This window comes from Dromaius novaehollandiae, chromosome 12, assembly GCF_036370855.1.
Source record: "Dromaius novaehollandiae isolate bDroNov1 chromosome 12, bDroNov1.hap1, whole genome shotgun sequence".
NCBI lineage: Eukaryota > Metazoa > Chordata > Aves > Casuariiformes > Dromaiidae > Dromaius > Dromaius novaehollandiae.
The window spans coordinates 4,224,428-4,250,576 of record NC_088109.1 but is presented as its reverse complement, the minus strand read 5'-3'; the positions used below and the strand labels follow the sequence as shown (position 1 = coordinate 4,250,576).

The window sequence follows — 26,149 nt, the reverse complement described above, 5'->3', positions numbered from 1 at the left end:
CTGGGAGCAGGCTGGATATAAAGCAGCACTGTCCCTCAGGCATGTGTTCCTCAGCCGCGCAGGAAGTATTTGGTTTTATATTTGAAGGCTGGCTGAGGTTCCCTAATGGCTCTTAATCCGTTCGTTTCTTTGACTGCATTCTGTGCCAGACCCAGTCCGACCTCAGAAGTCTTGGGGTTTCTGCTCGCTTCACATGAGCGTTCGAAAATGTGTAGAAACAGGAGGCTCCGTACCAGACTGTGAGTGAAAGATGGACCGAAGGAAGGGTTACAACAGAAAAATCTTTCTTAAATGATGAAAAGATACGTGTACTTTCAAGCATTTGAAGGGGCAAACTGCTTTGGAAGGAAGAAGAATCCCAGCCCAGTCCAAAGGGACTCTAGTATAGGAGGAAGCGGAGGATGTTAAGAGAAGTCTACGGGTGGGCTGAAATGATCTGCTGCTGTCCGCTGTGGCTTCACTGAAAGTTGTGGCAATTTGTGCCAGAGGAAGGCATGGCCTTGAGCGCTGCTGGTACAAAGAATGGTTTCCCAGGAAAAGGGGTGGAAAACCTTAAACTGGAGAGATGGCCCAACACATCCCTATGGTGATGAATCCTAAAAATTAGAGTTTGGGGGAAAAAAAGAAAGTCACCCTTTCCTCGAGTGTCCAGTTGTTGAGCAGTGCTCTTCCCCCCAGGGCAGTGCTGCTCCAACCGGTGCCTTCCTTCGGAAAATCTGCTCTGAAGAACGTTTTTCTTTCGGCTCTCCTTACTCTTTCCTCTGCGCTCACCTCTTATCCTCCCTTCCCCGAGGCTTCAGCTAGTCTTACTGTTCAGTCTGTATTTATTTTTTTTGATTTTTAGCAAACGGCACAGGAATAAGAGAAGGAACAGGCTTTGGCAGTATCTTTTTCCTGAAGACCTGCGGGCTGCTCGTGTGTGCGGCGGGGCCCCCAAGCACCCATGACCCCTCGCCTGGGGGCTGAAATACAGGAGAGCTCGCAGGCCCCGTGGCTGCAGCCGCTCGCTTAAAGAAGAAAATGATACGTTGCAGATACAGCAGCAGCGCGGAGCGGAACATGATTAACCACCGCCCACAGCTCGAGCGCGTGCACAGAGGGACCATTGAGTGCGAGAAGTTACATAATCATTTTCCACCTACTAATGCTGGCTGAGGGATCCCAGGCACAATGGCCAAACCCGCAGGAGCGCCGGAGGCGCAAGCTGCACTTGCTAATCTCTACCAGGGGGAAATTGCATAATTTCCAAAGAGAAACAAGGTGGGGTGGGGAGAGGAGACGGATATGGGGGGAGTGAGAAAGGGGGATCTGCGAATGAGTAAGGAAGCTGGCAGAGCAAGGAAAAGCTTTTAACAAAACTTCCCGTCTGGTGTTTCTGGAGGAATGCGTTTGTGCGATCTTGGCACTCCGGAGCAGTAATATCGAGTGAGAGCAGCAGCTGTGTAGACGGGGGGCTGGTCTGCAACTTCTGAGTGCTCTAGCTGGTAGTTATAAAAATGCTTGTGGCATTGGTATTGGCATGTATTTTTAGTAACCCAAGGCAGGACGCCCTGTTGGCACAGCAGCAGTTGTTGGTTCTGTGGACGGAGGGGACAGGGGCAGAGCCAGGTGTCCGAAAGGCGTCTGACCAAACCCCCGGGACTGCCTGTGCTCTGACGAGAGCCAAAACCCCCGGAAGCAGGTGCACGGAATTGCAGGCGTCCTGCCTCGCGAGGGCAGGTCTTGCAGGCCTGTGTGGGAGCTGCGGAGGTGCCTGAAGGAGAGGCGCGTGCGCAGCCTGCAGCAGAGCGTGATGGTATGGGCTCGGTGGACGTCAGTGCAGATGGCCGTCGCTTCAAGGGCCTTTTCAGAGGTGACAAGCGGGCGGGACAGAGGCGCCGCTTAGTTGAAAGCATTTCAGAAAGGCAGATCAGCCCGTCTGATCTCGCTTCGTTAGGAGCCCAGTGCCCCACGCTGGCATCGGTTGTGCAGAACAGACCCGGCGTGACCGCAGCGCCTGTGGGTGAGAGCTGTGGGAATGGCCCGGCTCTTCTGGAAAACACGTGTCCTCTGTTACTGGGAGGGAGAGAGGCTGCGGCTTGGAAAGCTCGATGTGTGCTGTTTATCAGAAGCTATATGAAGAGCTGATGATGCAAGTGCCTGTATGGGGAGCTGATATTTGATATCAAAAGGCTCCTGAGGCTAACAAGAATGTAACAGTGATTAAGTGATGATAGTTATATTCCAGCACAGCTTTTTCACGCCTGCAAATTTTAAATAATTGGATCTGTTGCAGAAGTTTTCTTCTTCTTAGCTACAGTTGTTGGACCTGAAGTTGAATTGTGTCCAAGGAAGACTTTGGTCCGTGTTAAACTTGATAAACACAAGATGCTATGTCCTATTAAATCAATTAATTGAAAGTGCTGTGCTAGGAACCCCTACAAACCAGTGATAGCTGAAGACTCGGGACTGAGAACTCTTGGTGATCCTGGCTGTTTCAGCCAGTGGACATGATATTGGCGTCCTGATTTTTTCAATGTGATTTTCGTGGACTCTGCACATCTCAGGGCTTCATCCCAACATGGAAGCAGAATGAGGCTGATCAGTGATGATTAATGTTTTAGTAGGAGCTGCCAAAGAGAAAACCAGTCATTACCTTTCTGGGTGGATGGCAGGTGCTGTTCTCAGCTCCTTTATTTTAGTGCTCAGCTGTGCTTCTTTGTGGATGTGCAAACAAGTGCCCGTAAGCTTCTCCCCCTCCCGGAGGAAAGCCTTATTTACATCGTGGTCTTCACTCAGTTTGCAGCCACCATGGAATAGGTCTAGGATACGTTTAAGGGGAGGAGGGGGAAGTGGGGTTAGCACAAGTGCTTTGCATTGGTTGTTTTGGCATGAAGTTGATGGGAAATGTGCCACTGTTGGCAATTAGGTTGTAAAATGCTCCTGCAAATCCCACCCTTGAGGCACTGTCAGAAACCAGGGCCCTGCCCCACTTTGTTCCCACAAACTGCAGTGGGAGTTTTCTTCATGCAACATTTGGGAAACAGAGGAAGGAGAAAGACTAAGTGGCAGGAGAGCAGCGAGGAGGGGAGGCCTGAGCTGAACCAAGTCCGTGAGCTGTGAGCCAGCCCTTCGGGGGAGCAAAGTAAGAGCTTGCAGGGGGGAGATGCAGTTAATTCAGCGTTAGTAAGCAGGACCTCTGAGCCTCTAAAGAGAACGTGGCTCAAAAGTGACCGTGTTAGAGGCAGGTTTACTGAATGCAGGCTTTGTTTCTTAAAGCCATCCCTAAAGATTCACTCTTCACCGCCCTCAGAGATGGGATATACTGAGCTGCAGTCAGTCTGCCCAGAATACCTGTTCGGTTCCGACTGCTCTAATAAAAAGCGATGGTTCCAGTCAAGTCAGCGGCCCCCTGCGGCAGCTCCCAGTTTGTTGTCCAATAGCTGAGATTTGTGGTGTATTGAAATGACGGGGAAATGCAGTGTAGTGCTGCGCTGTAGGCCTTCCCCGCAGGAGCTGTGTTGTCTCTGTAGGCTATGCCAAGGTGACACCTTGCTGTATACTAAAAACAAGCAATAATTTGTCTAGCCGTTGTTTGGAGGTTTGTTAAAACTTTTAAGACTGGTTAGATGTATTTTATGACCAGGATTTTGAAGTTAAATGCCTATAATAATGTGTGCAAAGCATATTGTTCTAGTGCAGTGCGAAACTTGCTGTTTTCAATAAATCACTGGAGAGCTTAAAAACAGAGTTTGTGCATGCTGTTCCAGAGAACAGGAACATATATCTATGTAAATCAGGAGACTTGACATTAGCAATGTCTCCAAAAAGATGTTTCAGTAATTGTGCCTCCTGTTGACATTTCCATAAAGCATCTGAGCCTGAAGTCTTCATCATACTATTTCCTTCCTGCAGAGGAAAAACAGACTACAGTTTTAGGGGGGCGTTCAATTGTGTGTCTCTGTCTACTCTTGTATACTGTTTAGCAGCCACTGCTCATTATTGTTTTGAGACGCGGCGCGACGGTGGCATCCAGCCTGGGCAAAGCGCACAGTGAAAGATAGTCCTGTTCCAAAGAGCTTGCACTTTAACCAGGTGACACAGCCAGTGAGACATGAATTTTCTCTCTTCTCTTTACAGGCAGGCAACAGAAGCGCATATTGTGTGGCTTGCTGAGTTCGCGTAGGAATGGCCTTGCTAGCGATGGAGGGAAAATCCAGACCTCCCAAGTACCAAACCAGCATCTCCATCGAAGATCATCCTTCTGCATGGTTTCTGCTCTGGTTCCTGGATGATGCTCAACCCTTCTGTTCCTGCAGTGGAGCACGTGTTTGGGACAATGCATGCAGCAGCTGATGGAGAATGCGCTGGCATTTTGGAGGTGCTCAGGTAGGCTTCCTTCTCCATGTTTCCTTCTAGGTTACATTGGAAATTTGGGATTTACAGTCTTTGGGCTTGAATTGCAGCTTTAGAAGATGGTTTGAAATCAGCTATTTAATTGTAAAAGTCAACTGTCAAATGGCTTTTACAGTTAGACACTGGATAGTTCTGAAGAGTTGTTAGGAATTACGTACTGCCGCAAATAGTGGTTTGAGTGGGTGTAACTGCGGGGAAGACTTCAACCAGGCTGTGTGTCGGAGGGTACCGTTTTCACACAGACACTTCTAGCCACTCTGACACTGCTTCTCTCGCACGTTCTTCGTTTTGCGTGGTTTCGGTGAAAGCTTTTTTCCCCACTGCTGGCTCAGAGTACTTTCAGTCATGGCAATTTTCATATTATTTGAGTGGTTGTTCACCCACTATGCAGATATCTGTATGTTTGAGTCAGGATCGAAGCCTGTAGGGAAATGGGGAGGGAGAGAGAGAAACCAGACCACAATCGACACTGATACATGTGTGTTATTGGTGGTAACATTCTTTATATGACATGATATCAGATAATTGTAAACAGCTTTTTTTCCATAGGGGTGTCTCTCTGCCCCACATTAAAGCCCCCCCCCCCCCCCCGCTCCTTTGCCACAGAAAATCAATGTCTCTCACTGAAAAACAGATGAGGACTCAGAAGTATTTTTTTTTTTAACCATGATGTAAAAACCCACAAGCATGAAGTAAAGTTTTCCCCTCCAGCACATGCCGTCAGGGGCTCCCGGAGCTGAGAGCTTCTGAAGGGCTGGCTCCGCTCTGCGTGTTGCGAAGCCCGCTGTGCAGCTCCATGGAGCCCATGCGTTAGGCATGGGAATGAGCGGGTCACTTTGTGAGGCTTGGGCATTGGTTGTGCTTAGTCCTGTAAGGTTGTTTTTCAACACTTACGTTTCATTAAGAATGTATTTTTGGAAGTTTTGTTGAAACTGCTCAACGAGGTCTTAGTTGTTGAATAAACTGAGGGCTCTGAAGCAGCAAAAACCCAGGTCTCCAGTTTAACATCTCCAAGCCTGAGATGTTGTGCTTCTACTAGCCCTCGCTGCAAGGTGTGTTTGGGATGTGTACCGTAGCCAACGATTGGGTATTGTGAATCGTGGGGGGCTGGGGAGCTATCTGGGGGTGAGAAATGCACCCTGTGTTTGGCACTGCGATGCTGCCGACTTTGCACAGTGTGCGGGAATACAGAGCAGTAACGGTGTAAAAGCACTGGAGTCTCAGGGACTCCCTAGGGTCCTTGGTGCTAACTGGTTTCACCACCACCCCACCACCCCCCCGCCATGGTCTGCAGCCGGTCGTTTAGTTCAGCACGGGGGAGATCATGGTGGGAAGGGAGCCTCTCCAGTGCCGTGTTAGTGCCAGTAGTAGCGACCTCTCTCTGTACTGGACTGATGGTGCTGAGAAAACTGTGGAGTGTGGGAGGAAGGCCAGAGGCCCTGTGCCAAAGGGGAAGAGCAGGTCTCTAAACTTAGAAGTTTGGGTGCCGTGTGTTGCTAGATAGCAACAAACCTAGCCTTTAAAACAGAAACCAGCGAGAGGGAGCAGCAGTGTGGGCAAGGTCTTCCATGGCAGTACGTCTTTGGGGCTCCGTTGTCTTGGTCATTTTTACACCAAGGACTCAAACTTTATGCTTAGGAACTTGGCCTCTCTAGCCAGTCCCTTGCCCTGAATAAACTACGTGTCCGGCCCGTAGATATTCCACGTCATCTGCTGATGGAGCAGATGGCAAGGGAGGTGTAGGAAGACGTGCTGATAGGAGTCCCTACTCAGGGCCATGTCCCGGATCTATATCCAACCCCACCATTATCAGGATAACGAGACTGTGATGACCTACCGTAGTGTTTGGATAGTGCCTAGCGCAGCGGAGATGTGATCCATGTGTACGCCTCGTACACAATGCACATAAATAACAGCGATTTAATGGAGAGTTACCGTGCTGAGTGGTCTGAAGGCCCCTTATCACTGCAGATGAATGGAGTTTGGCAATGACAATTCATAAATTCTGAATTATTAACTACATGCGACCTGTCCCAAGTAGTAAATCTTATTTTCATTTACCCTAAGTTAACTTCTTTTTAGAGACAATAGCATTGCCCATGAGCCTCTTGGAAGATGTATCAGTTTGTGAACTCATGGCTAATGGATGGTTTGGATGGATTCCAAGACGTCAGGAGATCAGTTGTGCCCATTCTGGGTAAGCTTACCAAAAAAAAAAAAAAAAAAAATCAGTGTTTAGTAACACTATGTGGAGACAAGTAGAAAGATGAACCTACACACAAAAAAAATACACAGAAAAAATAGTCTCCTACTGTGCATTTACTTACCTCTGTTCTGAGCCATGTGATCAGTCCAGAGTGTTGCTGCACTGGCGGTTGGAGGGGTTATTACAGAGGGCAGGACTCCCCCAGCTGGGTGTAGTGAATTGGGAAAACAAACCTGGCAAATCAGTGTGAAGTTTTGATGCCACGAGTCAAGAAGGGAGTAGAGATTTCAGGCTCAAGAATATAAAAAAGTGTATTTTGCAAGTGTAAATTGCGTCTGTAGAAGAACATCTTCACTGCCTACCAGCTTGGTTCACTTCGGTTAAAATCAATGGCAGTGTTTCTGTTGACTGCAGTAGTAACGAAGGACTTACATCAGCAAATATTTTTTCCTGGAAACCAGATATATCAGGAGACGTAAAAATTTAAAGGCCCAATTCTCAGCTCTTTTGCATTGATAAATTGCTGTGAAACAAAGACGAGGCTCCCACCTGCGCTGTCTGCAGCTTGCAGGCAAGTACTTCCTTCAAACTCTGTTCTCTGACATAACACACTTCACAAGACGGGTTTCATTCCTTACGGGAAATGAAATTTGTTGCTAGCATGGCCACTTTACTCTGTGGAGCTAAGTGGATTGGCTGCAGTTATCTGTCTGATGTACTCCTCAGGCATAACGGAGCCCTCTGGCAATGCCAAGGAGAAGTGAAAAATTAAAAAGAGAAAGGAAGAGAAGAAATGCAAGCCACTTGCATTTTGTGCCCCTGTGGGTAAAGCAGCACACGATGAACCCATGTCGTTCTCAACATGAATGCAGACTTCAAGCATGTTTGTTGTTGTCTGTATTTTTTCCCTAGAAGCCAGTAGTATGGCTTTTCTTTCTGCACTTAAGAAACGTGTGTCACAGACAAGCGATCCCACCAGTGAATGTTGTCACTAGCACTTATGTGAAACTGTACCTGGCAGTCCTTGCAGCTTGGCGTAGTGGCTAATGAAGTGGTGAGCGGCCTGAAAGGTGCCCATTGCACAGCTTGTCTGACAAAATCTGGCAAAAGGTACGTTTGCTCAGCGGCAGGGGTTCTTCACCCTATGATCTATCCAGGAATTTGAGTAGAATTTGCTCTGTAGTTCTAGCTGGAAAAACGGGCATGTGATGGGTTGAAGGTGGACATACCTCCTACTTGGTATTTCAGTGGCCTCATTCAGAATGTGGAAGTCTAGGCTTTTTTCCCTCTGTTTCTGGAAGGGGTTTACGTTTGAATGGGTTTTTCCTTTATGTTTGTGGGGATTGTCTGATGGTAGCTGACCTGAAAAAAAACTCCCTTCCAGTTCTAGTTATCTCAGCTTTCTGTATCTCTGTTTTCTTTCCCATTCTTTGTGTGCCTTGTCTATACAGACTGCAGCTATTTCAAACCCTCAGTGGCTTGCTGCTTAAGTTTTTATAGTTTTATATTTCATAATTATTTCATTAGTTGCATTGAAACCTCTCTATTACAAGTTTAGCCAGGTGAATTACAAAAATCCATAAGCGTGTGAATAGACCCTGTATCTAGGAAGAGACATTTTTTCAATACACCATAAACAGCAGAGTAGACTTGCATCAGTGGAGTTCCCTGTAGAGCCACTACTAGTAGTCCCAGTACAGATGTAAATGGGTTAGAGACTGAATTAGGTAGGTGTTAAGGATGTTAACAGAGATATCAAGGGTGCGGTGGGCATGAAGTATGAATGATCTTCTCCAGCTCTACCTAGAAACCCTGCAAGTCTGGGCTGTTGTGCAGTGTATCGTGTTCCACGTGGTGGAATTCCCTTTCTAGCTTTGGTTGAAATTAAATAAGGAAAAACTTGACCAAGTGTCACTGCTGAAATCTGTACAAGCTACTCTGCTGCCCTGAGGAGAAGAAATTTGTTCCAAAGGAAGGTGTGAACACCTGAACTCGTATACCCAAGGCTCTAGCTGCTTCAGAGGTGCATCCTGCTCATCTAATTTGCCTCCTCGTGTAGCGAGATGAGAGGATTTCGGCAAGTCGTCCTTGCCTGAGTGATTTCTGTGTGTCAAAAAGTGGGCTGTACAAATGCATTTCCCCTCAGCCAACGATTTCTGAGAACTCAGTGTGGTCATCAGAGGGGTTTTCACTCCTTCACGTGTGGTTTGCCAGTCACTGTTTCAAATGAGCTCAGCCCTGAGTCATTTAGGATTTCTTCAGCGCGCTTGTGTCCAAGCGGCCTGGATGAGGCAAACAGACAGTTTTCCTGAGGACAGTTAACTGAAGCTCTCTTTCCGTGCTCCCGCTGCTGTGTGTACTGAAATTGTGCCCTGAGGCCACAGACGCAGTCAAGACCTACCTCATTACAGGCACTTCCAGGCAAAGAGTAAAGTATGTTTTTCCAAAAGTGATTATAGTGAGGAAAGATAAGACAAAGAGGAATGTGTTGTCTCCACATCACAGATGGCAAAAGGAGGAGAATACCTCCCTTGTTAGAGGTGTGTGTGTGCTTTTTTTTTTTTTCCTTTTTCTTTTTCTTTTTGGAAATACTGACAGCATGGACTAGACCAACAGAGAAGTGTTTGGTACTGTTACACCTCAGTCGTCTTCCAGTGTGAGAACAGGTATATGAGTGGATGCAGCTTGAACACAGCATAGGTAGGTGAGGTTGCATTGAGTGAGATGAACCTGTGTTAGAGGAGTAAACGTTCACGTGGCGAGAAGGCCGGATACGCCGTTTCCGAACTACGTGGGAAGGGGAGGGCAGTGCTGCCCTGAGCCTGTTTCCTTTCCCTGCTGGCTGAAGAATTTCACTGGGCTCAGTTTTCACACAAAAGTAAATTAAAGCTAAAGAAAACACAACAGCAGGGAAAAGTCCCGTCATCTCGCAGCAGGGCTCCCCTGCTGAGCGATCTTTTTGACAATTCTAGTTTTTTATTTCCTAATTAGAAATAATGATGTGTTTTGGGGGTCAAGAAAACCTTCTTGCTGTGAAGTTTTAGACTAATTTTGACAGCGTAAGTAAAAATAGGCCTGCACACACACATGTGCTTATACGCATACACACACTAGCAGGAATAAACATGCAATGTTCTTTGCTTAATTATGAACATACTTTCCTCTGAAAAGTCTCTTTTGCCTTCACTTAGTTGTTTTTCAAGTAAATATAGAGAATGAGTTTTTTGAAGAACAGATGGGCTGGAATGAGGAATAGAAATATTTTCAGTCAGAGAGGAGACGGATGATGTAATAAGCCACAGGAACAAGGTTCAGTTATTTTATGCTCTCATCCAGACCTCAGAACCAAAAATGCCTCTGTAGTTAATTTTGGATTCTCTCATCTGCTCTTGAAGGTTGGCTCCATCTTTAAATGCTATTTTAATACATATGGAGTTAAACTGAGAAAATAATGATTGAGTAATGATGGAAAGATCTATTTGTCAGCAGTGGAAGTGTTTGGGTAGTGTTTGCACTGCAGGTAACAGGCCAGATATGCATTTGATTCTGCTGGGGAGGAAAAGGACGTACCTTGAATAACCTTAACAGAGGTCCTCAAGATCTGTATCTGCCTGACTGAAACAAAGTTGGCTTCAGATGTCTGATGATTGAGGGCTCAAAAGCTGCTCACAGATACTCCAAAAAGTATGGCTAGCTCTTACGCTGGTGACTAACTTCCCTCCTGCTTCACCGACATTCATAGTTCCCTTTGTGAGGGCTCGTATGGGGGCACGTTCCCACCTTAGGCAGCATCCGGGACCTCTTCGTGCTTCTGTGGGCAAACCAAGGAGAACCAGGCACAGTACCTGCTCCACAAGGGCAACTGCTTTGGTCATGGTGGTTAATATCATCATACCCTTTGGCAGAACTGCTAATGAAGTGCTTGTTGTTGACAGGCAGGCAACGTAATCATGATTCGTACACTCTCTGGGCAAGCTTAAGTGTCAACAGACTTGGTTTGCATCTCACCAGGCATAGAGGGCCTTGCACATGGCTGAGATAGAAGGAAGAGGACCAAAGAGCTATGGGGACCCTGCTTGGGAGCTTGGTGGAATTTGATACCTCCAGTGATTAGGAATGATTGTCGGGTGAGAGTTAAAGTGAGGGCAGTTGTAGCTGTCGATGATGATCATTTTGCACTTCAGCTGGACAAGGTAGCAGTGCTCCTGAAAGGAGCCAGAGCAGGCTTTTCACTACTATTCTCTTGGAGCAGCAGGGCTGGACTGTAGCTCTGTGAAGTCCTGGTGCTCTAGGGCTGGCCCAGAGAAGTGCAGCAGCAGCACTGCAACGGAAAGCTGCTGTAGAAGTGCAGAAACTCTTGCAGCAGCCCAAGCACTGAGATTTTGCCAATCACTGGTGTAAGATTTGTGCAGAGAAAGGTAGGTAAAGCATGTGCAGCAGTCGCCTGGTGGATCTTACAAGCTGGTGGAGAACCTGAGGATAAGAAATGCTGCAAAAGATAAGATTGACCATGTTTTACTTATTTAATGAACCTGGAGTTGATTTTCTCAGCTCTTTTTCACATAGATGGGGTGTGTGAGAGTAATTAGGTTAGGGTGCTTGCAGGCTAACACTGAGCTGTGTTTGAAATGCTTCAGGGATGGTGGCCTACTTGCAGAAGCATTATCTTTGGCTCTGCAAGGCTACTTTGTAGGAATCAATTAACTTATATATTTTGATCAGAACAAAATTTCTGCTGTTTTCCAATAATTATATAATATAGTAATTATCAAATTGGTTCCAGTAGCTTGCACAATGGCAAGTGCTAGTCCTGGTTACATTCTAGTTAACTTCTTTCAGAGATAGAAGTGCTGTCCATGAATCAGGCAGAAAAATTTATTCACTACTAGAAGCCTAACGGATGGTTTGGACAGCCTCCAAAAGCGCAGTTCTACCTATCTGAACAGGCTGAAACATTTCAGCACTTAAGAACAAAATCCAGAGATAGGCATGGCTTAGAACTGTGTAGAAAACCTGTAGACCCAGGGTTATTTCTTCCTGCCTGTCTCTTGTTTCCTTGGTGTCTCGGGAAGACCTGACTCCTAGAAGGGAAGGATTTGGGAATGTCCAGCCCAAATGCCTTTGTCACAGAGCCAGGCTTTGCCTTCAAAACTCATAGGGTTGAAGTCTAGAAAGCTTCTGAAAAGAAACCTTATAGCCACAATATGTCTTGGGCCCCTACATGATTTTGCTTACATTTGAATTAGTGTGTCCTGAAGTATGGATTGACAGGGAAATCTGAAAAAATAAGTTAGAGTGCTGGGCAGCTTGGGACACTTCTAACACAAACTATTTGTTGGTACAGGCTGGCTTCAGCTGTCATTGCAAAAAGGCTAGTCTAGTAAAGATTAGGCTGAAGAGGTACTTGTTGGCTTTTCAGGGTTTTGGAAGGGAAAAGATTTTGTCCTTACGCATATCCTTTGAAGGCAACAGAAGGTGGGGAGCAGAATCAAGAGGCTGTGTAAGAGTTATAATGCTTCCTGACAGCGCAAAAGGAAGACACTTTAAGCTGCAGGCCTAAAAGTGAAACCACTCTCAACACTTCTGGCAGTGATTTTGTTTAATAGTCACCCTTGATATGTGGCACAGAATAGGAGACAGAAAAACGGTAAGTTAGGTCATGAGTTAAGAGGATGGAGTTTGTTTGGGAGTTGGCGGTAGCATTGACTTCTGAAGGCTGTGGTGGGCTCTAGCTTCCAGGAGCACAGTGCTTCCACTCCTGAAGGGCAAATCCTGCACTGCTGTTATACCCAGCTAAAGAGATGCCCTTTAACTCTGTGGAGCCATCACCCAACAGAGAAAATAATGCTTTGTAATAGAAGGAAGCCTGGCATTTCTTAAGATCTTGGAAATGATTATTTACTATGGAGGCCTGTTTTCAGCTGGAAGGGTAGATAATAGAGAGTGTCAATTCAATAGACTTAACCAAGCATACATGGTCCCTTTCTGGCAGAGTGGCTGGGTTTTTCTGAGTAATGCGCATGTTCTCAATGGCACAGTATCGGGAGCGCATTGGACAATGAGGTGATACAGGGCTGTGATTCCTTCGCACACTGCTGTTACGAGAGGCCCTGCTACGATGACAAGAGAACTTGAAAATTCACTTGGAAGAGGAAGGGGAAATTGTCTTGTGTCCACTCTTCTGTGTCACAGCCATCACTCCTTGACTTAGTGCTGCCTGGAGGAAGGTATCCTTCATCTCAGAGATTGTCATAATCAGACACTAATGGTCGCTTATCCTTGCATAATTTTGTTACAGAAATGCCAAAGAGGTATAAAGTGCTCCCAAATCAGAATACAGCAGTGACCATTGCATGACACTGCAGTAGGCCAGTGTACTCAAGGGGAGAAATGTTCATCCAGATACTCTAAGGGCTCCTTGGAAGCCAAGGCGTGTCTGCTATTCCATCCTTTGGCTGCAGGAGAAGACCTTCATGTGCTGAGCACAAATTCCATGGGAGGAGACCGATAGCATCAGCAGGAGCACACATAGACAGAAAATATGTGCGGGAGGAAGGGCAGGTATATGGAAGGAAGTCTTGAATACCTGCCAAAAAGCTAGTCTATGTAGTTATTCACTCGGAGGAATCCCAGAGCCTGTGTGGTATGGTGAGGGTTCCTCCAGATGGAAGCGTTACTGTCTATACATAATGTTAGTTTACTCCCCCGATGCTTTATGTAACCATTCTGCTCTACTCCCGATTGCCTGTCAGATCTAAAATAGCTTTCCTTTTGGTGGATGTATTGATGTTGGAGGGGAATTTGGGGGATTTTTGGTATGAAATGGCCAGCAGCAAGAACAGGTATCCTTTCTGTGCTCTCTTCTGGAGGAGCATAAAGGCTTTACAGATGATGAAGATCCACACACTGAGCAAAGTATCTATTTTTCTGGGTGTTTCTTTACATGAAGTAAGGCTTCTAAGAACAAGAGTTTCTTGCACTGGGAGAGAGACTCTGTGAGCAGTCAGGTGCTTCTGGGAATAAGGTCCCTTTAAAGAACGAAGTAAAAATCCCGATAGAATAAACCTTGACTGCTCTCCTTACATGGTGTTTACTGACTTCTTTGTCATGTTGTATTTTCCATTAAGTTGTGGAAGGCAAGGCTGTTTGTGGTAGGAAGTTGATGCAAAGGCAAATCTCCAAGAATGTCTGTGGTACTCAAAGGGCTGATGATTATATCCCAGCTGCCCCCCGTCCTGACCCTAGATCAACCACTCATGTAACAGCACCAACCAGAGGGACATTTACGTTGCATAAAATCATGTAAAAAAACCCTTTTTCTCCCTACCTGCAGAATAGCATGATTGAATGCTTGTATGTTTTTCCTTGTCTGTGATAAGAAGTGGAAGAGGCAGCACTGCTGGGAGACTGGTGCAGCTTGGTGCTACAGAGGACCTGTCACATTCCTGGGCAGGACAGGAAAATTGCAGCAGCATCTTAAAACAATTCAAGGTGTCAGCAACCAAGTTCCTGCCAGGAAAGCTGCCTTGAGGATGCAGCAAGCTAATCTTTCAGGACTCACGGAGGTCATGGCTCAGCTCGCATTTAATGAACAGCAAAGTTTCCGATGCATTGGGTCAAAGGGTTGGGCTGTGATTCTTTTCAAATCTTTTACCTCACTCGGAGATTTACCAGAACAAAAGCTCTTGCTGAATCATTTTGAGCCATCTTCCTCGACTGTTAAACAGAGGAAGAGAAGCAGCAGCTAAGAGCTGACCTTGTTTGGAAGAACTCTGACTTTTTATGGCTTTTTATAGACTGCCTCTGCCAACAGCTTTCTCTCACTTTGCGGCTCTGGGTCGCACTGACTGCTACCGATGTGTGTTCAGCTGGGCAAATATCGCATGACATGTTCCATGAATATACTTCCTTGATAGAAAATTAGCATTTTTCAGCTGTGTTTATTTCTTAGTCTGCTCTCTCTCTGTCTCCATCCATCCATCCATCTACCATATTCCCAACAGTAACATCTACTGCTTGCTTTTTCTTGAAAGTTACACAGTCTGAAAATACAGTTGCTTTTAATTTTATGCATGACTAGACCTCTGAAAACTATGTTTCCCCCCCACTTCCACATGTCTTCCCAGTAAGCTCTTTTGAGATATGTCAAAGGATAAATCTAAGTTGTGATCATCTATTCCAAAAATCGGAGACCTTGGCTGCACTGTGCATGCTTACCCAAAATAGGACACCAAAGGCTGTTACGCCCACCAAAGGCATCCTCGTCTGGACATGGCTGTGCTTTCTACTGTCAGATTGTAAAGGAGAAAATGTGCATGCCTACAAACGCAGACATAGAGCACAACACAAGTTATCTTTGTAAAAATAAACAAATATGGTTTTGCTGGTGTAACAGTATCTGCATGTGGAGGGTTGCCAGCACAGCTCCATCGGTGAAGGATCACACCTCTTCATATCCCTGACTAGCAGAGCTACGCTGGCAGAAAGCCTTGTGTAAGCATCGCCAGTTGTTGCCTTATTTTTCTCTTTTAAAGGAATCGGTGCTGATGGAAAGCAGGAAGAGTGAGAGCCCTAGAGTGAATTCTTCTGTTTCACCTGCAGAACAGCTGCCCTGGGAGAAAAGAAACTAATAAATTGGAGTGTGAGTTTGAGATACTGTTCCCCTGACAGAAGTGTGCTCAGGATGAGATGGTGTGAAGCCAGGCTGCCCTTGTTTCTTCAGTATTATCCCAGTAACATGATTCCCGTTACGGCTGGAGCAGAGCCATAGGAGTCTGGTCCTCAGTGGGAGAGGAGAGGCCCTGGGTGGTCCCAGCTCTGCAGAGCAGTCCTCCTGAGGTTCCTTCTGGCTTCAGGAGTGCTTTGGCTGTTTCAGGCTTGCTAGTGGCCAGCTGACTCTGTTGAATTTAGAGGGGGGAAACATGGCATAATCAGCAGGTGACACACTTTCCAATTGAAAAGGTAGCTGAGCCTGAGCTTGCTTTGGACACACGTTAATTCAGTGTATTCTGTTTTAATATATTCATGGTCGTGCTGAAGTAGTCCTCCACCAAACGCAGGAGAAGGCACAGTCCTTCCCTGAGCGGCTTCGAATCTGAGTTGGGAACCACAGTTGTTGATCGTTCACGTAGAATCAGAAGTATCAGCAAAGTCTGTTATTCATCTCCCTTTGCCACACAGGCAAATTCATGATGTTACCAATGTCCCTGTTGTTCTGCTTGATATCCTACCCCTCAGGTGGACCCTTTGCTCTGGGGTGAGTGAGCTGGGCGGCAGTTGTACATGCCTTCTTCCAAGGAGACGTTTCCTTAGTGACATCTATGAGGGTTTACCCTGGAGCCCCAGCATCCCAAAGGCATTTGTCCTTAACGGTGCGCATATTTGCAGTATTCACACAAGTATCTAATCCTTTTGTTTGGTTGTGCCAAGGTCCTGGTCCCAGTGAAATTTTGGGGCACTGGTTTCCATAGTTAGGTAGTGTAACCTGGGAAAAAGTCATTTTACCTGGTTTCTTTGAGATACCAAACTGTTCCCCAAGCCCTCCTATTCTAGTGCTTAACATCTAATCAAATGCTGCATAAGGTCAGCATGTTCAACTGGTATTTCAAATTTCATTATGCAAGCTTGTATTCAGTTCACTCCAGTTTGGATGCCTGTAAAAAGTCCCAATATCCAAATGTCCTAAGTTCTGCAAAATTGGACTGGAAATCTCATTAAAGCAGGCTTTTGCCTGTGTCCCTGAGTTCCCATTCCAAATAAGTTGTCTTCAAAATACTTTATAGCAATTCTCTTGGGATTTTGGCTTTTCTACTCCTACCTCTCCCCAAAGCAGAAGAAGAAAATAAATGCTGGAAAATGATAAATGCTAAAATAATTTTCATACCTGATTTTTTTTTCAACCTTCTGCACTGGTTTGTGTTAGATGAAAGTTCAGGTCATTTCCCAGTGCCTGAGGTTTTTTTATTCTTCATGCTTTCCGCACAGAGGATGATGGAACTAATATAAAGTGATGCTAGTGTCTGTTTGGACATGACTTGGATTTGTAAAAATGTGCTCAGTGTTTTTTAAGTATAAAGAAGAGCCAAAAGAAACCACCATGAGCCACCACATGATGTTATTTGCTTTGATCCAGGATAACTAAAATGAAAGGTCTCTCTGAACACAGGCTGTTCAAAACCATCCAGGTTTTTACATGTATGTGTGAAAAAGGAAGTGCAGTGTTTACTGGGGCGGGCTGCGTTTCAGCTGGTGTATGCGTCTGTGTATTTCTGTCTTTCCAGACAGAATTTCCTATGTGAAATGGGTTTGCTTGTTCGAGTGCAGTTTTTAACAGTGGGCAAACAGAAAGCCAGTCTCACGAAATACAGAGGCTGAACCTTTTATTGGAGATGTCAGAAAGTAGGCCAAGGTCCGCCAGGGCTGGGAGGCTCCTTCAGGGCAGTCAGCTGTCAAGTGGAGTGTTTCAGGTTGCGCGTGGGCTGCGCTGCCGAGCCCTGCGAGCGGCTGCTGCTGCCCCCGTCGTGGGGGAGCGGGGGTTCGAGCCTGGAGACTGTTCAGCCGCCACGTGCGCGCTGAGATTGATCTAAACTTTCAGAGGAGCTGCTGTGATTTCCAGCTTTTGAACGTGAAGCTGTTCTTGTTTGCGTGCCGCCTGTGGGGTTTGGGACTGGGGAAACGGGGACCGTTTGAGGCTGGACCTCGGCTACAAGCACCCAAGAGCAGGGTTGGGTTGGACTGTGACTCCAGAAGCGCTCCTCCCTTCTGGTTCTTGGGTTTTGGCCTCATCTTTTTACTTGCAACGTAGAGTTACCATATGGGGCTAAGGAGACGGGATCTCACCCACATTAGCCCTGTGCGACACGTGTTCTCCTCTCTTCTGTTGCTTTGTGCCCTCTGGCACCGGTCCCGGTCCTGGTCCTGCGAGGTGCTGAGCACTCTCCGCATCCCTGCAGGACGCTGACAGGGACCAGCGCTGAACTGGGAGGCCCAAGAAAGGCAGCGGTAAAAAGCCGTTTCCCAGAAGGCTCTGCTCTGGGTCAGAGCACCTTTATTCCAGTCATTTCAGCTGTTAATTCTTGTTTCTTTTCTGGCTTTGGTTTCTTCGGCCCCTGCTCAGTGTAGCCCTCAGCACAGGCTTGCAAAGGCCCCAGCTAGTTTGGGCTCAGACCCTGCGTTTCTGATCCTGAGGGTAGTTGCGCTGGCTTCCCTTTGCCACCGAAGCAGTGCTAGTGCCGCCTTCAGCGTGCTGCGGCGTTCGTGGATGGCCGTTTGCCTCTGGAGCCACGAGAAGATGGTGTGACCAGCAGGGCTAGGGAGCTTGCGCTGTATCTGCGTTTCTGTGCGTAGCTGCGGCATCAAGCTAGCAGATCCAGGGGCAGCAGAGCAGTAAAACGGGGGTAGCCGAGGGGCGTTACGAGGGGAGAAGCCTGGTGAGGCCCGGCAGCGTGGTCCTGTGAGTGGGACGTGCAAATTCAAGTGCTGCCATCTCACTTGAGTGGCTTTAGGACGGTCGCTTTTTGCTCTGTGTGCTTGTGCTTCATCGTGCCTGTGAAGTAGGAGTAACTGCCAGTTTGCTGCCTGCTTTCCTCTGAGAGCGCCCGGACAAACAGCACTGCTGAGGAGTGTGGAGTATTTTGTGCAAATACCCAGCTGATGCAGTGGGAGCTTTTAACCGTTAGGCATACATCTCAAAACGTGTCTGTGCAGAGTCTTCACAGCCTCCTGCTCACGTTGGCAGTGTTTGTCTGTCTCGTTGTCACCTAATAGCTGTTGATTTGGGGGTAATGAGAGAAGTGGAGAGGTGAAAAGCTGGGACTAACACTGGCTATTTAGCACGGTCTCAGTTTCAGCTGTCTGGAGACTGAAGTGATGGCTGCTATTATACTAGGATGTTACTAGGCTTCTGGCATCAATACCCTCCCTCATCTCTGCTCGTTCTCCTAACCGCACTTGGCATGGCAACACAGCGCTCAGGGTGCAGCTAGACAGAGCAAAGAGAAACGGTGTTAATGGAAGAACAGGAGGGGCACAGCACTATAATGCTTGGGGAGAAAATGTCTCCACGAGCAAGCTGTGTGCAGATTGTACTTCCATGCATAATCGTATTCAGTCCTTTGGCCCTCCTTGAAACCACTACGTAGATGATCTGAACTGAAACGGAAAGAAGCAGATCATGTTGACTGCTACGCTAGGACTGGATGGCAAAGTAAGTGTATTCTTAGGTTGACGTTCTCTCCATCAGCTCCCAAAGGAGCTCTAAGTGACAGTCACCCACTCGTTCCCCCAAATCCATATGGCATGTTCGACTGCAACAGGCCGTGCACAGAACTGGGCTAGGGTACAGGGTGGGAGGCGGGAGGAGACACATGCAGGTGGCATATGAAGTCCACTGCTCAACATTAACTCACAGGAGGGGAGAAACTGTCGCCCAGACCCTGCATGTCTTTACTGTGCAAGAATCTAAAAGTGCGATGCTGTTGCTCACCATGCTTGAGGACTGGGAGTTCAGTCCCAAATGTGAATACTGACTTTTCTGCACAGCCTCCAAGACCCTATGTTTAATGGATTTCAGTAGTTCTTGTGCCACTAGGTCCCAGAAATTCCAGCCTAGAGATGAGTGAACATGATCTTGATTTGAGGAGGACTTTTGTATGAGTAACCATTGTTTAAGAACAAGCTCCTTTTTCTGCTACAATCAGAGTCCACCTTGGCTGTATATTAACATAGTAAGCATCAGCAAAAGCAATGGTATCTGTAACTTGCAGATGGACATCTGAGCACAGAGGAATATCCACATCTGTTCAGGTTGTCCAAGTCTCAGTCTTCACTTCCAGATTATTTTTCCTGTTTAAAAATGTTGTGTTACCTCTCCCTTGCCTAGAGGGAGGAAAAACATTCCTCCTCCTCATTGGAATCAGCTGCAGAATTGCTGACCCTCTTCCACCCTCCAGCTGCCTTATGTATGATCCTGGGTTTAATCTGGCCTTGCTTGAACCATCCCTATAATGTTGCCTGTTTTTCTCACTCAGATGGGTGATAGGGGCTGGGGAGGAATGGGGAACTGGCTGAAGAGCACTGAGTTCTTCCAGCACTTCCGAGTGTGAGTGTGAAAATTATTCTGTGTTAAGCAGTGCTCACTGTACCTGTTATTGAAGCTTGAAACAATCCCAGCGTCAGCCTGACAGAAATAAGGTTGCCGATCTGATTGCTGCTTCCTGCTGCAGGGATTACTTGCCCCTGGTGTGCTGGGACTCACATCTGGTTACACTCACCCAGTTTAATCCCAGGAATGTTATCCCTGCCGTGGGAGGAGCTCCCCAGGCAGCCAGCTGTGCTCCGTATACCTCGGCCTTGCCTCTCCTCTTGGATACCCTAGGGAATATATAAAACAGGGAGGACTAAATGCAGGAGGAATATGGCTGTGGAATGACCAATCACTCTTACAGCAGCAGTGAGGTCTAGTTGGATTTTTTTTTCTTTTAAGTGAAAGAGGCAATAGTTGGCTGTTTGGTGCAGCAGCCATTAATTAGAGATTGGTCAGTAATGAGTACGTGCAGATGACAGCCACCATCATAGCACTCTTTTCCCTTTTCCCATAGTAGTAAGAGTAATTGCATCCTTGAAACTCTGATGCTGGAGACCGGAGATGGGTGATCCGTCTCTGCGCTCTTACTGCGCTACCAAATGTAAACAGAGGTCAAAAATCCCCAGTAGTCAAAAGCGATGCTTTAGTACTCCAATGAGAGGCTGCAAATTCGAGAGAGTTCAAGAATGAACTGAGCGTTTCTGGATAAGAAGGCAAAGACTTGCAAGAGCAGCAGCTGGAAAGGCATTTGTTGCTTTCTAGCTGTTTGAGGTCCAGAGTCAGCTTTCCTTGAATGTGCCCAAGCACCCCACCGGTCAGCATGTGCCACACATCCCTGCTGCCTGCTTCCTCCATACGTGGAGCCGCTTATTTCCATCCGTACCATTCAGCATGGCTCCCATAGCAGGTGGAGATCTGAGCCTGAACCCCACATGGTCCACAGACTCTCCATCTCATGTCCAAGACACGTCTAGGCATCTTTATGCTGAGCCCAATCTAATAAACCATTAGGTGAGATGAAAATAGGTCCATTCAAACTGGACCTGGCTCGCTTGCCCTAGCTCAAGGCTTTGTTTTCCCAGATTAATACAACACAAGTGGCTCCCATGTCTTCATATGCAGGGGGAAGGTATGCCCTCAGCCTCTTTTGGGTTTTTTGGGTTTTTTTTGTTTTTTTTTTTTAGCTCAAGCTATAGGAGCTCTTGGTTTCCGTCCTGCAGTCCCTATTTGGAATTGCTACTGGTAATGAAAACAGCAGTCCTCAGACATGTACATGCAGGCTGTATGGATTAATAGAACAACTTAAATCCAAACAGGATTTTTCTACTGTTTGTGCACCATGGCATATTCTCAAGTGTTCATAGCTTTATTTTACAACCACAATTTCTTCTAAACTTAGCAGAGCATACACTCTTTGTCAGGAACTATTCCTGTGCCAAGTTTCAGGTTTCAAAGTGCAGCCATTTTTGAGCTATTCTGTGCTTCTTTCCTTCTGTGTCTCTCTCTCACACACAAAACTTTCTTTTTAATGGGGAAAATTGTATTTTTTCCACACATTCATAACTTAAAACATCTGAGAAGTTTTTGCTCCAAGTTTATATTTAAAAGAAATAATGAAAGCCAACATTGGCAGAGAAAGCAGTGTGAAAATTTGCAGCTCAGAAAATTCAGGAACATTACGGTTATTCGAAGTAGAGGGCTAAAATGGAAGTCCTTGCAGCCTTTATTACCAGGAATCCATTTGCGATATTCAGAATTACAGTTGCTGTACAGAGTAGTAATCCTATTTGGGCAACTCAATGTGTTTTATAAAGCAACAAGAATTACTTGCTGGCAGTCCAGTCAGTTGTTGAGATCCAGCATCTTCAAAAGCACTCAAAATGCTGGGGACTCCTACACTTGAGGCTCTAACTGGGAGGGCTATGCCACGAGTTTCTGGCCGATGAATGCTTACAAGCGTCTGGACTTTCTTCGCATCAGCATCGTTTAGTTGGCAGCCTGTTGGACGACTCAGTCTGGCCTGGCAGAATATTCCACCATCTCCTGACACTGGAGGATTAGGAGTTGACCAGAGTGACAACTTGGCTTCACGGTAGAACCGAGAAGTTCACAGAGATATTGGTCCTACACATCCCTGGTTTATGTTTGGCTGTGGAGCTCTCAAACTTCCTGAATTACTTTCTGTAGCTCTTTAGGACTTGTGAATCCCAGTGTTATGGATTCGTTGTTTACTTGGTGCATAGCAGGATTTGATGTGTCATGCAGCTAATCCTGGCTCTAGTGCCAGCTGCAATGAGATGTGGCTCTGAATCAAAGCCACAAGTTGGCCAACCTCTGCCTTTAGGGGACATTCTTGCCTGTTTCCAGATCCAAATGTTATGTCTGCCTTAATCTTTTTAATCAGGTGAGTTAAATTCTTGGGTCTGAACAGTGTCAGAGTTTGTAAAAATGCGGAACTAGAGTAGGATCTAAAGTGGCCTAGTTTAGGCTTATCCTGTTGTCTAAACAATGTCTGTGCAGGAAAGAGGCAGACTTTCTGGGATCAAATTGGAGGTTTAGTGCCCTAAAAGGGACGACTCAGATGGAAGGTTGTCTCATCCCTGGCAGGTTTCAAACCAAGCTGGTCCTCAGAAAAGGACTCTCTGAAACTTGAGGCTCTTTCAGAGTCTGGGCCATTTAAGTATTCATAAATTCGAAAACAGTCTGCTGGTTTTCTTCAAACCAGGCTGGCTCGGTCTCTTTCTCATTTCCATACCATTTTGAGTTGTACGTTCAAAAGAAAAGGAAAATCCAAGGATATTAATGCGATCACCAGCAACAAACTCCTAGAAGCGGTACCATGGTATAGTTAGTATCACATAAACCCAGAGTTAGAAAATGTTCTTTCATCTGCTGCCTACCCCAATACCAAGATGCAATTTAAGGCCTAAATACTGTTGTGTATCGTACGCTGTAGGCAGCTTCTGAGGGAACCTGATGAAATGTTCCATGTTTTCATTTCTAAGATTATTTCTTTAGGACGTGCCAAGTTCGATACAGGAGGCTCAGTGTCTATAAACCGCCCTGTTTGATTTGGCCTCGGTGCACATGGACATCTGCCTCCGGCTAATTACGTGCGGATGACAAGGCGATCGCCCCGCTACTTATCTGTGCAAGGCAGGTGGCAGTGCCAGCCAGCGGACACCGAACGCGCCGGGAGGGCTGCGAGTCTCTCGTCCCCCACCGGCCGCCCTCGGTCACGGTGCCCACCGCACAGCTCTATGTCTACTCGTTAAATATGCTTAATAAATAGCACCTTCTCAACGTGAAGGCCGGTCGTCCCGCGCAGCGCCGGCCGTTCCAAAGAAACTGAAGCCGAAGCTGTCTGTCCGGCTTGGCCGGGATTTGCCATCAGAGCCGTACGGGCTAGGGAGCGCGCTTGCGGCCTGCTCGCCAGCGTGCCTGAAAGGCCGCAGTGTGAGCTCCCCGTTTCCTCGGTGGCAGGAGCTGCCAAAAATAGCAAGCCAAGAATTTCTCCGTGTTATTTCTGGGATCGCACCAGGAATTGGCATCAGAGGAGAGAAAAAGAAAGCAGTGTGGAAAGCGTAGGGTCCGCAGTTTTATTTTTGTTTGTAGGCCGTCTTTGGGCGGTGTGGAGAGTTGTGCCCACCTCGTGCGTGTGGACGCTCCCAAGTATGTACAAAAGGCAGGTATGGCAACACGGTGTGGGTCGGAGGAGCAGAGGGGGCCCCCAGGCCCTCTCCAGGCCTTGCTGTTCATCACTGACTGACTCAAATGAGGCGGCTTGAGTCTTTGCTTTCTGTTAGGGCAAACCTGCGTGGCCCGTGTATCCGCGCCAGCCAGGGAGTCCTCTTGGTTGCCTCCTGGAGCGACTCTTCTCTCCCGGTACCCGGTGGGACTGTTGCAGGGAGTAAAGTACTGGTTTGCGTGGCTGAGCGAGTGCAGGGAGGAGCCCAGGGGAATCCGCCCTCACCAGGCTGACTTCTTTGGGTGAGGGCTGTTCGTGGGAGACGTCGCTGCCTTAGCCCGTGGGGCTGGAGACCAGCGATGGGGGGACAGAGCCGCTGAGGCAACCGGACCTGGTCCGACGTGAAGCTCTGGTGTATTTCGGAGATCAGCTTGAATGCTCTTCCAAGTGTGAAACTTCTGCTTATTGCTGGTTACTGGCAAAAGGAAGATGGAAGGTAACTTTATGTCGATCCTGTCTGATGTTTTGTTACCTTCCTTTGTCCCTTCAGCATTTACCCAAGGAGTCACTGTAGCCTGTTACACAAAGTCTTTCTTCAAGTCAGCAAACCCAGCGGAAGCTGAAGAGCAAATGTTTGCTAGTGACAAGAGATATTAGTCGTTGCCAAATAACTAGGGAAGAAGTGTCACAGCTGCTGCTTATGGCTATTACTCTCTCCTCATTTTAAGCCTAGTGTCTGTCAGAAAAGGCTTATGCAGCCACTTTGTCTGCATTTGTCGTCTCACAAAGAAATTTTGAACCTGCTGCCAGTGGCAGCTCAATCTGACCGAGTTCTCCAAGCTAAAATATTCCTGCTGGTTTCATGAAAATCTGGGTGGAGGGGAAGGGACCTGAACTAGTGCCTCTGCTGGAAAAAAGGCAGAACTCAGCACTTGCCGTTCGGAGAGGCAGCAGTTAGCCGCCTAGTCGGTGCCCACACCGTGCACTGTGTCTGTGCAGAAGCAGCTCTGAACCAGCCCAGGCACATGCTGCCACTTGCTCAGGGAAAAGAGTAGGGCATATATTTAGAAAGCTGAGGTTACCGTGGGTGGGTGGGATGATGGGACATGGGAGAAAAGCAGGGTATTCTTCTTGGGTAGAGAAGCGAAAGCTTATCACAGAAAGAATGGGGGAACTCAGGCTGTTGTGCTGACAGTGTAAGAGCACAGACTGCAAATGAGTGGGAAATCAGGCTTCATTAGTGTTGCTGCTGAAATAACCACTTTGTTATACTTAATAGATTCATAAGAGTATGTCATATCCATCACAGGAGAAATCAGAGCTTTCTCTGTGCGCTAACGAAAGATCTGTCTCCTTCCAACACAGGCTGTGGGCCAACTTTCTAGCCTGTGATTGAGCTAATTGGGCATATGAGTCCTGGGTTCAGTGGCATTGGCCTCATCAGGACCTATTTAGCAGGCTGACTTATCTCCAAATAGCTATTTGTTCACTGCCTGCAGTTGCATTCACCCTCATCTTTACTTCATGGGGCATCATACTGCAATGAAGAGGCTACTGAGTTTAAGTACTAGGGAATGAATAAATGGCTACGTTGTTTGTTATGGGGCAGTGTCAAAGGAAGAGAAGGATCTCAGTTGTATCCCTGTCCCCTGCCTTGCTGCTTCAAAATTTGTCATGCTCTCAAAGTTTGTCCGTGCCAGTGCTATGTCAGGGAGCAACTTGGAAATCCTATTGCCAAGCTTAAGAGTCTAACCAGAGGAGCCAGACAGAGGATGACGGTGATGGGGAAAGGGCAAAAGAGGGAAGTAAAGGCTCAAAGGGGTAAAATCACTTTCTCCAGTTCCTACAGAAGCCAACAAGCAGGGCGGAGGATAGAAATGAGGTGTCCTTGTTTACAGTCCTGGACCACATAGACTAAAGCATAAAGTATCCTTTAGGTCGCATTCTGGAACATCCCAACCCCTGCTGATTTCTGTCTTTCTCCATGATTAGTCCTGCTAGAATCAAGCCAGGAGAGCTGCAGAGGGGAGCACCCCTCTCTGTGCTTAAGGAGATCAGCATCTGACACTGGTCCAGCAAAGCCAGTCACAGCTGCAGCAGATAACGGGAGCTGGGCAGAAGGTTTTGGCCTGCACTTTTTCACCGAAAAAAACGTTTTCACTGACCGCTCTCCTTATCTTCTCCAAAGAATCTTAAATCAGCAAAACATCTCATTCTGGCATTTGCAGAAGAAAACATTCTGTGCTTTTTATTTGAAATAATATTACAATTCAAAATGTACTTGATCTTTATTTCTTACTGTTTAAAATTGCTCAAGGGAAATATTTCATCTGAAAGGATATTTTTTTCTGAAGAAAGCAGTTCTGAATACCACTCTGCTGATGACTTAACCATCTTGAAGATCTCCTGGAAACTGCAACCAGTGTTTTCCAGATAAAAAACTGAGGCCTTACAGGTACCAACTGATACTTTCAAGAGGAATACTTTGTTTAATTTTTCCTCCTCTTTTGGTCTGGTATTTAAAGTATCGTGTAGAGATGGGTGGATCATTTTAACAACTTGCAAACAACACAGCAGGCTTTAGAATTTCACAGAATTAATTATTGCAATAAAAAAAAGAAAATCATAAACCTGCAGCTGGGTCGTCTGCCAGTTATATTGGATTAAAAGAGCTGTAAGGGAGAATGTGCTCCACGTGTTAAACTCAGCAGGATTATTTGATTAACCTATTGCTGCCGTTCCCATTTATGGCATACAGTCAAAGCTTCTGTAGGTG

General features: G+C 46.7%; 1 long non-coding RNA gene across 1 annotated transcript in view; it reads left to right on the top strand.

Annotated features, from left to right (window-relative positions):
• Positions 1-26,149, top strand: part of LOC112986963 (uncharacterized) — a 331,100-nt gene that overhangs the window by 155,474 nt on the left and 149,477 nt on the right. Inside the window, exon 3 of the long non-coding RNA XR_010391194.1 lies at positions 4,124-4,368. This is a non-coding gene — a long non-coding RNA (uncharacterized LOC112986963). The remainder of the gene's footprint in view (positions 1-4,123; positions 4,369-26,149) is intronic.